At 37.6% G+C, this 16,085-nt stretch overlaps 1 pseudogene; it reads left to right on the forward strand.

The window, feature by feature from the left end:
• The first annotated feature begins 8,679 nt into the window (after positions 1 to 8,679).
• Positions 8,680 to 9,179, forward strand: LOC100393322 (acyl-protein thioesterase 1 pseudogene; annotated as a pseudogene).
• Positions 9,180 to 16,085: the final 6,906 nt, after the last annotated feature.

Genomic DNA, 16,085 nt, shown 5'->3' on the forward strand with positions numbered 1-16,085 from the left:
CTCATGGTTAGGAAGAATTAATGTCGTGAAAATGGCTATACTGCCCAAAGTAATTTACAGAATCAACACTATCCCCATCAAGCTACCACTGACTTTCTTCACAGAACTGGAAAAAACCACCATGAACTTCATATGAAACCAAAAGAGAGCCTGCAAAGCCAAGTCAAATTCTAAGCAAAAAGAACACAGCGGGGGGCATCACACTACCGGATTTCAAACTATACTACAAGGCTACAGTAATCAAAACAGCATGGTACTGGTACCAAAACAGAGATATAGACAAATGGTACAAAACAGAGGCATCGGAGGCAACACAACATACCTACAACCATACAATCTTTGATAAATCTGACAAAAACAAGCAATGGGGAAAGGATTCCCTGTTTAATATATGGTGTTGGGAAAACTGGCTAGCCATGTGCAGAAAGCAGAAACTGGACCCCTTCCTCACACCTTATACCAAAATTAACTCCAGATGGATTAAAGACTTAAACATAAGACCTGGCACCATAAAAAGCCTAGAAGGAAATCTAGGCAAAACCATCCAGGACATAGGAGTAGGCAAGGACTTCATGACCAAAACACCAAAAGCATTGGCAACAAAAGCCAAAATAGACAAATGGGACCTAATGAAACTCCACAGCTTCTGCATGGCAAAAGAAACAGTCACTAGAGTGAATCAGCAACCAACAGAATGGGAAAAAATTTTTTGCAGTTTACCCATCTGACAAAGGGCTTATATCCAGAATTTACAAAGAACTCATACAGATTTACAGGAAAAAAACAAACAAGCCCATTCAAAAATGGGCAAAGGATATGAACAGACACTTTACAAAAGAAGACATATATGAGGCCAGCAATCATATAAAAAAATGCTCATCATCACCAGTTATTAGAGAGATGCAAATCAAAACCACATTGAGATACCATCTCACGCCAGTTAGAATGGTGATCATCAAAAAATCTGGAGACAACAGATGCTGGAGAGGATGTGGAGAAAAACCAACACTTTTACACTGTTGGTGGGAGTGTAAATTAGTTCAACCATTGTGGAAGACAGTGTAGCGATTCCTCAAGGACCTAGAAATAGAAATTCCATTTGACCCAGCAATCCCATTACTGGGTATATATCCAAAGGACTATAAATCGTTCTACTATAAGGACACATGCACACGAATGTTCATTGCAGCACTGTTTACAATAGCAAAGACCTGGAACCAACCCAAATGCCCATTGATGATAGACTGGATTGGGAAAATGTGGCATATACACCATGGAATATTATGCAGCAATCAGAAATGATGAGTTTGTGTCATTTGTAGGGACATGGATGAATCTGGAGAACGTCATCCTCAGCAAACTGACACAAGAACAGAAAATGAAACACCGCATATTCTCACTCATAGGCGGGTGATGAAAAATGAGAACACATGGACACAGAAAGGGGAGTACTAAACACTGGGGTCTATTGGGGGGAAAAGGGGAGGGCCAGTGAGGGGTGGGGGAGCTGGGGAGGGATAGCCTGGGGAGAAATGCCAAATGTGGGTGAAGGGGAGAAAGGAAGCAAAACACACTGCCATGTGTGTACCTATGCAACTGTCTTTCATGTTCTTCACATGTACCCCCAAACCTAAAATGCAATGAAAAATTTAAAAAATAAAAAAATAAATAAAAAGTAGAATGAAATAAAATTAAAATTTCCTTTCAGGGTGTACACATGTGTAACAGAGCATCCCCAGAATCCTCAATATTTGAAATAGCACATGGCCAATGAAGAGGAATAAAAAATGACCACTCATGCTTGCTCGGCTCACACTGGTCATAGTCAGGTGCAAACTCCTCAGCCTGGCCTCCTGGCCCTATACTACCTGTCTCCTTTTGGAAAAGTTTTTATTCTCCAAACTTCTGGCTTACTTTGTCCTGCAATGTGCTACACCATTGCTGTGGGGGAAAAAAAGAAAATGCCCCTGAAGAGTGCTTTGTGTTTCCTGACTCTCTCCCCAGTTATGCCATTCTTTCCCCCAAAGAGTTCTGTTCGCTTCTTCCTAAATCCCACTCATTCTTCAGAGCTAGCTTTACCTATTCTTTTTGCTTAAATTCTTCCAAGATGATCTAATCCTCAATCTTATCCTCAGAATTCCCAAAGAATCTACTATCTGTGATTTTTAGCCTCATATTTTTAGTATATATGATTTTAACATACACGTATACATAGATGCATATATGCAAGCATATATTATAATATGATACGTGGGTCTAATTTACTTGTACAGTGAACCTAAAGAGTAACGTGTCTGGTAGGTTGCCTTCACAGAGGTGATGATCCTATTGGGATATGAAGAAAGTGAGTACTATTCATCCAATGAGGTTCATGTCTGCTGACAGTTTCAATCTCAAAGTCTGTCCTTGTTTGAACTCAAACTCTGTTAGACAAGTCCAGCTCTTTAATGTGAGAGCTTTATCCACTCAGCAGAAACTCTAAGTCTTCTGTTTCCCCTGGTCATTCTCGTCTCCCTGTAAATTAAGGTTCCTGTTTACTTGAAAGCCTATGATTTTCTTCAACAAGTTCTTACTTGGTGAATTATAATAACCAACATTTTTGAAGAATATATTACATGTCAGGGTTGTCTAAGGTGTCCAACACTATGAGGTAGATTCTTTTTAAATTCTATTTTATGCTAGAAGTGTAAAACCTTTGAATCTGGATTAAAGTTTACAGTAGATCTGAGATTTATTAACAAATGCATTTTTTGAATATGATTGCAGTATAGTAAGCAGTTATTTTATTAATACAAAAATAATGTAGCCATTTTAATAACTCATATGACATTCAGCTTAATATAGAGTAGGTGTTATTCTAAGCACTTTAACTTATTTGATTCTCCCAATAAGCCTATAAGTTAACAACTAATGTTATCTTCATTTTTGACCCTAAGAGTGAGTAACCTACCTGGGGCTACATAGATCATAAGTGGAGGAACTAGAATGTGAACCCAAGAAGCTTGAAGTAAAGGCCTTCACTCACCACTACCATATACTATAGTAATGCTGTACACCTGTGGTACCCTTCAACTCTGCACCATAAGTCATACAGTTGTGAAACTGCTGCATGCAAAAGCCAAACTTGGAAACCATCACAATGGAAAACATAGAAAGGATCCCATGGGGCAAAGAAGAAGGATCCCACAGACTCCAGGGTCTGAGAAGTAAGCAGACAGTGAGACAGAGTGGGCAGAAGGCATGGACTCTCTTCCTTGTGATTTGCAGGTGAGGGGATATGCAAAGGCAGTTGGTGAGGACAAAGCCTAGATTTTCAGGAGGTGATAAATAGAAACTGAGAAAGAAGAGAGCAAAAATTCTCTTATGAAAACTAGAAATAAAAGAGAGAATTAGAATGTTAATTTGAAAGTGTACGAATAGAAAGCGGATTTGGAACTCTCAAGGTTTGAGGAATAACAGGGTGAATTAAACATGTATCTAGCCAAACAGATTGAAGAATAATGCATAGTATCAAGACCTGTGGCGAATATGGTTGCTTTAGAAAGGAGAACATATGAGTCTTCTGCCAACATTAAAGCAGGGAAGAGAAGAGGTGAGATTATCGAACCATTTTTGAAGAGTAAAAAATCTTTATTTTCTCAATATAACTTTTAAATATTTTTTAAAATTATACTTCAAGTTCTGGGGTACATGTGCAGATCGTGCAGGATTGTTACATAGGTATACACATGCCATGGTGGTTTGCTGCATCCATCCCCCATCATCTACATTAGGTATTTCTCCCAATGTTATCCCTCCCCAATTCCCCCAACCCCTGCTATCCCTCCCCAACCTCTCATACTCCCCAACAATCCCCAGTGTGTGATGTTCCCCTCCCTGTGCCAAACTAATAAAAAAGAAAAGAGAGAAGAATCGAATAGATGCAATAAAAAATGATAAAGTGGATATCACCACCAATTCCACAGAAATACAAACTGCCATCAGAGATTACTACAAACACCTCTATGCAAATAAACCAGTAACTCTAGAAGAAATGGATAAATTTCTGGACACTTACACCCTCCCAAGACTAAGCCAAGAAGAAGTAGAATCCCTGAATAGACCAATAACAAGGTCTGAAGTTGAGGCAGCAATTAGTGTACCAACCAAAAAAAGTCCAGGACCAGATGGGTTCACAGCCAAATTCTACCAGAGGTACAAAGAGAAGCTGGTACCCTTCCTTCCAAAACAATTTCAAACAATACAAAATGAGGGAATCCTCCCTAATTTATTTTATGAGACCAACATCATCTTGATACCAAAACCTGGCAGAGACACAACTAAAAAAGAAAATTTCAGGCCAATATCCATGATGAACACTGATGCAAAAATCCTCAATAAAATACTGGCAAACCAAATACAACAGCACATCAAAAAGCTTTTCCAACACGATCAAGTCGGCTTCATCCCTGGGATGCAAGGCTGGTTCAATATAACCTTATTCTTGACTACCTGAAGCTATCCTTTATGGATACAGGGTTTTACTATATATAACTCTACTAAGAAAAGTGAGCAACGCATCTTCAAAGACACTATACAATGAAATAAAAACACCAACAATATACCTTCTTTCCCCTCATGTTGAGGGATTGTAACATTAAATTTTCCTCTTACTTCCAAAATATTACTTGCCCCTTGCATCCTTTCCTTCAGCATATATAGGGCTTTTTATCCAAATAAGAAATCAACCAAATCTCTTGCTTCCCTTCTTCCCTTCTCTTTAGAGCTAACCATGTCACTGACTCCATTGGCTCATTACTCACTGACCCTTTAACCCACTGTAGTCTGACTTCCAACTCCACATCCCCAGGAAAATACTCCCATGAGATCACTCACCACTTACATCCAAGGACACATCCCTGGACTATTCCTGTTGTAACTCACTCTGTCCTTGATCTCATCCTCTCTTGATGGTTCTTTTCCCATTTCTCTGATGGATCTGTGTCATTCTCTCTTATAATTTCTTATTATCTGCTCACTAAAAACCAGTGTGTTCCCTGAAGTCCTCTTATGGGTCATAATCTAAACCTTTCTGCATATATTAGGCTCATAATCCAAGAGAAAGAAGCTTGAAGAAGAAACTAAATAAGTTGTCGGGAAATAAATGCTGAAGAAGAAGAAGGGACAATATTGGAATGATGAAAATCCTGGGACCTTTAAATTAAATAAGGTAAATTTAAACTATTAATTGGGAACCAAAGATGAAACTGTCACATAAAGACATAGGAAGTTAGGGTGAGTTTTGGCATTTCTGTGTGACTAAGCTGGAGACTATGGACAAGGCTGAAGAGCCTAGGTCTGTTCAACTTGGGTCAGAAGATCTGATCCGGCTTCCTGGTCCACACCAGGCTAATGTTGCCACAGAGGTCACTAGGGACCCCAAACTCTCACTAGCAATCACCCTTTTTGAAAACTAGACTTTTTAAAGATGTTGATAAAAAGCTATATTCTGTCTTCCTAGGAAAAGTATATATTCACATAGATATGAATTCATGAAGTTTACAGAATTTTACCATAAACTACAGAAAGCTCCAACTTTTGCAGGCAGGCAGAATGCCCCATGTTAAGTTTATTCATATTTTGTTCAGAAGTCCCTGCTGATTAAAGCATCACAGTTCTTGGCAATTGATTTTTGAAAAAAACGCACATTGTTCATTTTTTGTTCTCTAAATACTATCCTATTCAGCTGCCCTACAGTTAAGGCTATAAAGGAAACACTGTGATTGTCCTATTAATGTATGTCTGTCTGTTCCATAAAACTCTGACACGTGTTTGGCCTCAATTCACAACGGTTCTCAATTCAATGACTCTCTCACAACCAAATACTTTTGGAAAGCTTTCTATATGACTGAAATACTGTTGTATTATCCAAGAAGGAAAAAAGGATTAATTTTGTCAATAATAGATCATCATATGTTCTTCTCAATAGAGAATGCCTTGGCATAATACTTGGAAGTCATCGTCTTTATTAAGGCATTCCCTTCTCACTCATATCTGAGGAAAACACGGTCTGGTGGTAACATGTACTTACTTCAATCTTTTATAACAAATGTTCATCTAATCACTCATTCAAAAACCTTTTTCATCTTTTCTCACCGAAATGCTTGGTTCTATGCTAGATCCATAGGATAGAATAATGAATAAGAAAATTCTTTCTTTCAAAGGGCTGAGTCTCTTAGCAGACATAACATGTATATATTTAATAGATAAGGACCCAGTATAGTAATCAGTGGTTCTTAACCTTGGCTTTATATTAGAATCACCAGTGATACTTTTTAAGAAATGATGCTGGGAAGAGAGGTTCTGATTTAATTGGTCTAGGGCAGTATCTGGACATCAGTATTTGTTAACAACCCTCATGTAAATCTAATGTGTAGCATCTGTTATGGAGGAAAATACAAGGCACTGTGAAAGAAATTAGCATTTACCAAGGACCTAGAATAAATGTCTGGAGGAAGCAATCACTGAACTGATCATTCAGTGAAGAAATACCAAATTAAATCAGAGAGAGGGGTCTCCCAAACAGATGCACAGTATATCCCACAATATGAAAATGTGAGGGCATGTAGTGGGTTCATTCACTCTTTCACTCAATGAATTCTTATTGAGTGCCTTCTATATCCCAAGCACTGTACAAGCACCTAAGATCTAGGTCCAGTAACCATACAAAAATCACCCTGCTCTCATAGAAATTATAGTCTGATGGTAAATACTGATAACATACCATTAATTGCAATAATGTTTACATTACAATTTTGACAATTTCTATAAAGAAGCACTGGAAATAGGTTTTAGTTGCATCAGACCCCAGTCACTCTGGTATGCCAGGAAGTTTCATATGAGGAACTGATATTTAGACTGAAACTTGAAGGATGGGCACGAGGTGGTCAGTAGAAGTGGGAATCGAACACAGAGAGCTGCTGGCAGAGAGAATAGTTTTGTGGAAACTTGATGAGGAGTGCATAGCCAGTGGGTGCTCAAAGCACAATGAATCAAGAAAGGGTGGTGGAGGGTGAAGAAGGAGAATGTTTCCTCGGGTGGTGAGATTACCCAGGACCTTGTAGGCTGTGCTGAGTCCTGAGTAGATCCCATGCTGTACCAGTGACACATCTGTTAGTGCACCTCTTGGTAGTTAACACAGTATTTCCACAAATATCTCAATGTCTGAAATATAGTCCTGTATTTTAGATAATGTTCAAAGATGCTAGTTGACTTGCCCAAGTTTACACAGCTTAAAATCAATCTGCAGAATAAAGATGAGAGCCCATTCCTGATGACTCCATGTCTGAGCCTCTTGTCATCATATTACAACTAATACTTTTGTTTATGACACTATGTATATTATATGCAACAAAGGAAAGAATGTTTTGGTAAATCTAGAATCACTTGTCTAGATTTTATGACAGTACAAAGATGTCTGGAACACTTTGTTGTTTGTTTTTATAAGAAGGACAGAATCAAAGGATGAAGGGCAGATTTTTCAGGCCATACAACAGTAGCTAGTCAGAACTGTCTAGATGAAAGGAATCTATGAAGACAGATCTTTGTTCAGAGCTGGAGGGACCTTATTTACTCAGAAACTGCTTGTGAGAGGATATGAACACTTGTATTCCCTAGGTCCAAATGTGAAGAAAAGAAAGCCTTCTTGTCCAGTATTTTCTGATGAAAAGGAGTTGTGTCAAACAAGGGTCCTAAGGAAGCCATGGGAGCACTCAGGAAGTGGGCAACATATAGGCAGGCCTTTACACTGCTCCAGAGCCTCATCCTATCTGTGTTATCTTGGCCAGGGGCAGGGGAAGGGGCTGGTGAAGCTGGGGGAGAAGAGCTGCACCTGCCAATCAAAAGCTGCTTCCACTTGTCCCAGGACTATATTTACTGGCTGCCAGATTTCTGGTGGGGATAGATCAGGGCCACAAACTTCCCCTAGTGACACTTCAAGGAAATTTACATAGCGTTTGCTTAAGTGGCAAAGACTCCTGGTAGATGTGGGACAAATAGCAATTAATCCTTCTTGTCACTTTCTCACAATTTGGACTGGTTAGACTGCAGTAGCTGTCACCATAAAACAATATTATATAGAGAAATGTTCTCTATAGATACTACATAGGGACACAAACTATGTATTTAAATACGCAAACCATTAAAGAGTCAAACCCTATCTAGACACAACTAAATAACAGGAAAAGTAACATCTGGTGACATGTTAAAAATGTCAAACCCGTAAATATTTCTATCTATATTCTAAGCTTGCAAAGTCATAATGCATATCTATTGTAGAGAATAGAAGCCACATAGTTTTGCGTATGGGTGAGCATCTCAATTCCCAGAATATAGCCAGTGCTTCTTAAATACATGATGATGCACTTGAGCAAGCACCCGATGAGGCTAGGCCAAGCACCCAACTAGGCTTTCAGCTCATCGGCCCTTGGCCCACTCCCACTCCACTTGCACAGTCCACCCAGTGGATGGATGTGTGACAATGCGAGTCTGCTCTGCTGCTTGCATTGGGGTCCGCTGCCCTGAAGGTCACAGCCATGGTGATTTTTCTTCATGGATGGGGAGATATCGGGCAAAGATGGGCAGACTTTACAGGTATCAGAAGTTCACATATCAAATATATCTTCCCACATGTGCCAGTTATGCCCATGACATTAAATATAAACATGGCTATGCCTTCTTGGTTTGATGTTATAGGGCCTTTACCAGATTCACAGGAGGAGGAACCTGGAATTAAACAGGCAGCAGAAAATGTAAAAACTTTGGTAGATCAAGAGGTGCAGAATGGCATTCTTTCTGGCAGAATTATTTTGGGAGGATTTTCTCAGGGAGGAGCTTTATTTTTATGGACTGCTCTTACCACACACAGTCACTGCACGTGGCTGCTGGATTTCATTTTGGGCTTCCTTTCTAAAGAGTCCTATGAGTGGTGCTGATAGAGATATTTCTATTCTCCAGTGCCATGGAGATTGTGACCCATTATTATCCAGATGTTTGGTTTCCTTATATCTTTTTTCTTATGTTGGTAAATACAGCCAACGTAAACTTTAAAACCTATGCAAGCATAATGCACATTTCATGTCAACAGAAAATGACTGGATGTCAAGCAATTCACTGATAAAATTCTACCTCCAATTGATTAACTTCACTAAGAGGCCTTGCGTAGAAGTACACAGCAGTATCATAGTGGAATATATACTTTTTCCAGTGTCTGATTTTCAGACTTACAAAGTTTTCAGTGTTAAAATGTTTTGCAAATACATACCAGTGACACCTTATAGGAAATTTATCCTGTCTCCTCATGAAAAATGTAGGATCTTTTATTTACCAGTATTCTTATGACTCAGAATACACACGTAGTAAAATAGGTGAAGTAGCTAGCTTCTTTTTTCACAAATGGAATTCAGCAAAGTAATAATATACTACAACCAGAGTTTTTATTACATAATTTGAAAATTACTGGCATGCTTAATGAAAATTTGTTCAGTTATAAATGAGCAGTTAAGATATCATTATCTTACATGTTGTTTGCTTATCATTCTCCCATACAGATCCTGTGATCTGGGCACACCAAACAACACATAAGACCATGTATGTATCTTTTACCTTTGGGGCTATATCTTTTGCCTGGATTGCCCTTAACTTCATTCCTGCATTCCCAGAAAATGCCCACTCTTCCTTCATCTCTTAGTTCACCCCCTTCTTAATTCCCTAAATCCCCTTGAAGGGGTTATGCAATTTTTCCCTTTGTGTTCTGACCATGTTACTTGCAAATTTCGACTTTCATACCTATCACATTGCTGAAATTATTGGCTAAGACTTTGGCCTCATCTACCATGATGTAAGCTTCTCACAGGTAAGAATTATGTCTTCATCCTGGTAGGCCCACTCCTAGCACACTTCCTGATACTCGATTTGAACTTTACACATTGTAAATGAATAGATAATTGAAGGAATTCACCCACTCCTTTTAGTTCACATGCTTCACTTCTTTCAGAGTATCCTACTTACATCCCACCTAATCTGTCCAAGCCCTTTCTTAAGATTCCATAAAATCTCAGGGGATCTGACGTTTCTGCTTCTTGCCTGCAAAGTCCTTCCTCCAGATGTACTCGTGCAAAGAGCTCCTCAGTTAACAGTGATCTCTTTTGTCCTAAGCATCTCTGTCCTCCCTTCTCTTCACACGGTATATTTGACTACTACCTCTTTTGTGTCCAAAATGTCCACTAAGGGGATTTTGATTAGTCTCTATAACAGTTTCTTGCTCTTGCTCACACATTCTGTTTTTTGTTTTTGTTTTGCAATACAATAAGCTTTCAAGTGTAGTAACCATATCTTATTAATCTTCATATCCCCAGCACTAATTAGAACCTGGGAAATAAGAGAACCTTAATAAAAGTGTAATAAATTATCTGAATGTTGCTACCACGCATTTTATGATGAAAGTGCTATTATGGAAGTTTTTGTTTTTCTTGGTCTTCTATCTTTCTCACCTCTTGCCCTTTCCTCTAAGTATTCTTTCACTAAAGGGAATATATCTGAAGTAAGTGGGGTTTGAAATATAGTTATTTAAGGGGATGAATGAATGGATAGAGAGACAGAAAGAATAAAATAGTACAAAAAATGCAACTTTAAAAATTAAAAAAGGAATGTAAATTGGTATAGCCACATGGAAAATATCATGAAAGCACCTTAAAAAATTAAAAATAGAATTACTATATGATCCAGCAATCCTACTAGTAAGAAATCAAATCAGCATCCTGAAGTGACATCTGCACTCTTATGTTCATTTTAGTATTATTTACAATAGCCAGGATATGGAAACAACATAAGTATCCATCAGTGGATAGTTGGATAAAGAAATGGTGACACATATATGCAGTGGAATATTATTCAGCTATAAATAGAAGGAAATCCTAACACTTGCATCAACATGTATACAACTGGAGAATATTATACTAAATGAAATAAGCCAGACCCAGAAAGACGAATACTGTATGATTGCACGTATATGTGATTTAAAAAGTGTTGAGTAATAAAAAGAGAGAGTAGGATAGCATGCAGGGTCTAGAGGAAGGTGAAAATGGACAGATGTTGATCAAAGGGTTTAAACTATTAGTTATAAGAGGAAAATGTTCTGGGCATCATCTAGGGTAGAGCATAGATGGTGATGAAAGTGTTAATCACTTTGACTGTGGTAATAACTACACAATGTATACATATATTAAATCATCATGCTGTACAGTTTGAATCTATTCAATCTTTATTTGACAACAAATATTTTAAGATAACAATTACAAGGGGCTAAAATCCAAAATCTGAACAGACCAAAAACAAGCAATGAGATTGAAACTGTAATAAAAATGTTTCCAGCGAAGAAAAGCCCAGGTCCCAATAGCTTCCTGCTGAACTTTATGAAACATGTAAAGAAGGACTAATACCAATCCTGTTTAAATTGTTCTGTAAAATAGAGAATACTTCTAAACTCATTCTATGAGGCCAGAATTAACCTGATATCAAAACCCAAACAAAGACACACCAAAAGAAGAAAGCTAATGAGGAATATTGATGCAAAAATAATCAGCAAAACATTAAAAATTCAAATTCAACAACGTGTTAAAAATAACACTCATCATGACCAAGTACAATTTACTCCAGGGATACAAAATGAATCACATATGCGAATCAGTCAAAGTGATACATCATATCAACAGAATGAAGACAAAACTCATATGATCAATGCAACTGATGCTGAAAAAGCATTTGATAAAATTCACCATCCCTTAATTATTTAAAAAAAACCCTCAAGAAAAAAATGGATGTTGAAGAAACAGCTTAACAAAACAAAAACCATATAAAAACAGACCCACAGCTAGTGTCATACTTAATGGGGAAAAACTGAAAGCCTTTTTTCTAAGATCTGGAAGAAGACAAGTATTCTCACTTTCACCACTCCGTTGAACATAGTACTAGAAGTACTAGCTAGTCAAAAAAGAGAAAACATATCTAAAGGGCATTGATGTTGGATAGGTAGAAGTCCAATTATCCTTGTTTACAGATAATATGATCCTATATTTGAAAAAAACATAAAGATTACACCAAAAAACTATTAGAATTGATAAATACAGTAATTTGTTCAAATACAAAAATCAATATAAAAATTAGTGGCATTTCTATATGACAACAGAACAATCTGAAAAAGAACTCAAGAAAGTTATCCCATTTTCATTAGCTGCAAAAAAGCAAAATACTTAGGAATAAACTTAATCAAATAAGTGAAAGATCTCTACAATGAAAACTATAAAACATTGATGCAAGAAATTGAAGACAAAAAAAAGAGAAAGTTATTCCACATTTGTGGATCAGAAGAATCAATATTGGTAAAATGTTCACACTACTCAAAGCAATCTACAGATTTAATGCAATCCCTATCAAAATACCAATAAAATTCTTCACAGAAATAGAAAAAAAATCCTAGAACCACAAAAGACCCAAAATAGCCAAAGTCATTCTCAAGAAAATGAGAACAAAACTGGAAGAATCACATTACCTGACTTCCTAGCATAGTACAAAGCTATAGTAACCAAAACAGCATGTTACTGACATAAAAAGACAGTGAACTCATTTTTGACCAAAAGCCAAGCATATAAATTTGGGAAAGGACAGTCTTTTCAGTAGATGGTATGGGAAAATAGGATATTCATATACAGAAGAATAAAATTAGACCACTGTCTCTTGCCATATACAAAAATCAAATCAAAATGAATTAAAGAGTTAAATCTAAGAACTTTAACTATAAAATTACTATACAAAAACATTGGGGAAACTCTCCAGGACACTGAACTAGACAAGTATTTCTTGAGTAACACCCCCACAAGTGCAGGCAACCAAAAAAAAAAACCAAAATGAACAAATGGGATCACCTCAAGTTAAAAACCTCTACACAGAAAAGGAAACAATCAACAAAGTGACAAGACAACCCACAGAATAGGAGAAAATATCTGCAACCTCTCCATTCAACAAGAGGTTAATAACCAGAATATTTAAGAAGCTCAAACAACTAAATAGGAAAACAAATCTAGTAATCTAATTAAAAATGGGCAAATGATTTAAATAGGCATTTCTCAAAAGAAGATATGCAAATGGCAAATAGGTATGTGAAAAGGTGCTCAACATTATTGATCATAAAGAAAGGCAAATCAAACCTGCCATGAGATATGATCTCACCCCAGTTAGAATAACTTTTATCCAAAAGTCAGGCAATAATAAATGCTGGCAAGGATGTAGATAAAAGAGAATTCTTGTACACGGTTGGTGAGAATGTAATTTAGTGTAACCCCTATGGAGAACATTTTGGAGATTCCTCAAAAAAACTACAAATAGAACTACTTTATGATCCAGTAATCCCACTGCTAGGTATATACCCAAAGACAGGAAATCAGTATACTGAAGAGAGATCTGCACTCCCATGTTTATTGTAGTGCTATTCACAATGGCCAAGACTTGAAAACAATCTGAGTGTCAATCAACAGATAAAGAAAGAAAAGTTAGTATCTATACACAGTGGAGTTCTCTTTGAGCATAAAAAAGATGGAATCTAGGAGATCCTGTTATTTACAACAAATGAAATAAGCCAGGCATGGAAAGGCAAAGTTCTTATGTTCTCACTTATTGGTGGGAGCTAAAAAATTAAAATAATTGAACTCATGGAGATAGTAAATGATGGTTACCAGAGCCTGGAAAGGGTGATTGGGAGAAATAAAAATGGTTAGTGGGTACAAAAACATAGTTAGATAAAGTGAATAAGATGTAGTTTTTTATGCCAGGTACAATGACTCATGCCTATAATCCCAGCACTTTGGGAGGCTTAGGCAGGCAGATCATTAGAGGCCAGGAGTTAGAGACCAGCCTCACCAATATGGCAAAATCCTGTCTTTAAAAAAAATACAAACATTAGCTAGGAGTGATGGCACATACCTATCATCCTAACTACTTGGAAAGCTGAGGCAAGAGAATCACTAGAACCTAGAAGGCGGAGGTTGCAGTGAGCCAAGATCATACTACTACAGTCCTGCCTGGGTGACAGAGTAAGACTCTGTCTCAAAAGAAAACAAAACAAAAAATCCAGTTTCTGATTGCACAACAGGCTGACTACAGTCAACACTAATTTATTGTACATTTAAAAATAACTAGAAGAGTGTAATTGGATTGTTTGTCACACAAAGAAAGGATAAATGTTTAAGGTGGTGGATACTCCATTTTCCCTGATGTAATTATTACACATTATATGCCTGTATCAAAATATCTCATATACCCCACAAATATATACACGTACTATGTTCCTACAAAAATTAAAAAGAAATTTAAAATTAAAAATTAACTAAACAAATGAAACAGAAGACCCTTGTGATGGTTCCTTTTATGTGTCAACTTGACTGAGTCACAGGGTGCCCAGTTAAACATTATTTCTGAGTTTGTCTATGTGTGTTTTTGGATGAAATCAGCATTTGAATCAGTAGACTGTGTAAAGCAGATCACCTTTCCTAATGTTGTTGGGCATCATCCAATCCACTGAGGACATGAAGAGAACAAAAAGATGGAAAAGGAAGAATTTTCTCTCTCTGCTTGACTGTTTGAGCTAGGGCATTGGTGTCATTTCAAGCTGCTATAACAAAATATCATAGATGAAATAGCTTAAACAGAAATTTATCACACTTCTGGAGCCTGGAAAGTATAAGATTAAGGTGCCAGCAGATCCAGTGTCTGGTGAGAGCTCCCTTCCTTGTTTTTAGATGGCTGTCTTCTCATCGTATCCTTATGTGGGGGGTGGGGGGAGGGAGAGAGAGAGAGCGCTCAGAGAGAGAGAAGAGAGAGGGGAGAGAGAGAGAGAGCACAGAGAGAGAGAGAAGAGAGGGGAGAGAGAGAGAGAGCACAGAGAGAGAGAAGAGAGAGGGGAGAGAGAGAGAGAGCGCGTGGGGAGAGAGAGAGAGAGCGCGCAGAGAGAGAGAAGAGAGAGGGGAGAGAGAGAGAGAGCAGAGAGAAGAGAGAGGGGAGAGAGAGAGAGAGCAGAGAGAGAGAAGAGAGAGGAGAGAGAGAGAGAGAGAGAGAGAGAGAGCATGAGCAAGCGAGAGAGAGCACGTGCACATACTCTAAAGTCTTTTAATAAGGGCACCAATCCCATTTATGGGTGTTCTACCTCATGATCTTATATTACCTCCCAAAGGCCTTACTTCTTAATACCAGTACATTGGACGTGAGGAGCTTAACAAATGAATTTGAGGGGGACACATAGGAATCAGTCTCCTCTGTCCTCAGACTGGAACTTTACCAGCAGGACTACTGGTTTTAAGGCCTTTAAACTTGGACTGGAATTTACATCAATTCTCCTGGTACTCTGGCCTTTAAACCCAGATCGGAATTACACCATTGGCTTTCCTTGGTCTCCAGCCAGCTTGCAGATTATGGGAGTTCCTAGCATCCATAATCATGTGAGCCAATTAATTCCTTGCAGTAAATCTCAATCTTTCTCTCTCTCCTCTCCTCCTTATATCCTATTGATTCTGATTCTCTGAAGACCTTTTTCTCTAATATAGCCCCCTTTTAATTCATTTTGAAATCCTTAAATATTTGTTTAAATTTCTTTTATGCTTAATTTTCCAAAGCCCCATTCTCAGCAGAACTTATAGAGTCCAAATGTAGCCAGGGTTAGCCAGCATGTGGAGAAAGGGCAATGCTGTTGGTAGAAATGTAAACTGGTACAATCAATATGGAAAACAGTATGGAGTTTCCTAAAAAAATTAAAAATAGAACTACCATATGATTCAGGAATCCCACTTCTGAGTATATATCCAAGGGAAATAAAATCAGTATCTTAAAGAGTTGCCTATACTCTTATATTCATTTTAGCTTTATTCACCAGAACCAAAATATAGAAATAACCAAAACGTCTGTTGATGGATAAGTGGATAATGAAATTGTGGTGTGTATATATAACTGAATATCATTCAGACTTGAAATGTAAGAAATCCTGCCATTTTTGACACAAAGAC

The sequence above is a fragment of the Callithrix jacchus genome, chromosome 11 (genome assembly GCF_049354715.1).
Source record: "Callithrix jacchus isolate 240 chromosome 11, calJac240_pri, whole genome shotgun sequence".
Classification (NCBI taxonomy): domain Eukaryota; kingdom Metazoa; phylum Chordata; class Mammalia; order Primates; family Cebidae; genus Callithrix; species Callithrix jacchus.